Source organism: Aptenodytes forsteri, unplaced genomic scaffold (genome assembly GCF_000699145.1).
Source record: "Aptenodytes forsteri isolate BGI_AS27 unplaced genomic scaffold, ASM69914v1 Scaffold212, whole genome shotgun sequence".
NCBI classification, from domain to species: Eukaryota; Metazoa; Chordata; class Aves; order Sphenisciformes; family Spheniscidae; genus Aptenodytes; species Aptenodytes forsteri.
Window position 1 is genome coordinate 416,572 of NW_008795487.1, and position 835 is coordinate 417,406.

Here is an 835-nt window from a genome sequence, read left to right on the forward strand (position 1 = left end):
ATTTGTCGTGGTTTAATCTCAGTCGGCAACTAAGCACCACACAGCCGCTCGCTCCCTCCTCCCCCTGGTGGGATGGGGGAGAGAATTGGAAGAGCACAAGTGAGAAAAACTCGTGGGTTGAGATAAAAACAGTTTAGTAATTGAAATAAAATGATAATAATAATATGATGATGATAATAATAATACACAATCAGTACAATTTGTACACCACCCGCTGGTGGTGTACACAAGTAATACACAAGTACAATTGCTCACCACCCGCCGACCGATGCCCAGCCAGTCCCCGAGCAGCGGCTCCCCCAGCCAGCTTCCCCCAGTTTATGTACTGAGCATGACGTCACATGGTATGGAATGTCCCTTTGGCCAGTTTGGCTGTGCCCCCTCCCAGCTTCTTGTGCACCTCCAGCCTTCTCAGTCGGTAGAGCATGGAAAACTAAAAAGTCCTTGGCTAGTGTAAGCATTACCTAGCAACAACTGAAACATCGGTGCGTTATCAACTTTGTTCTCATCCTAAATCCAAAACACAGCACTGTACCAGCTACTAGAAAGGAAATTAACTCTATCCCTGCCGAAACCAGGACAATAATGCTCTCCTATTTATTTCCAACATTAGGCATGAACACTGCTCAGAAATCTGTATATCTTTATGCCCTACTATGACGTGATGCCAAAGCATCAACATTTCTAGAAATTTAAGAGAACAACTAAGTCTTGGGGGAGAGGCTTGCTTCATGTGTGCTTCCCTTGCTTGGAGAATTAGATGGGTTATTCACCTCACGCAGGGAGGGTCAAATCTTCCCTCTGCAACTGTCTGCGAGTCTTGCCTGGGGAAGGA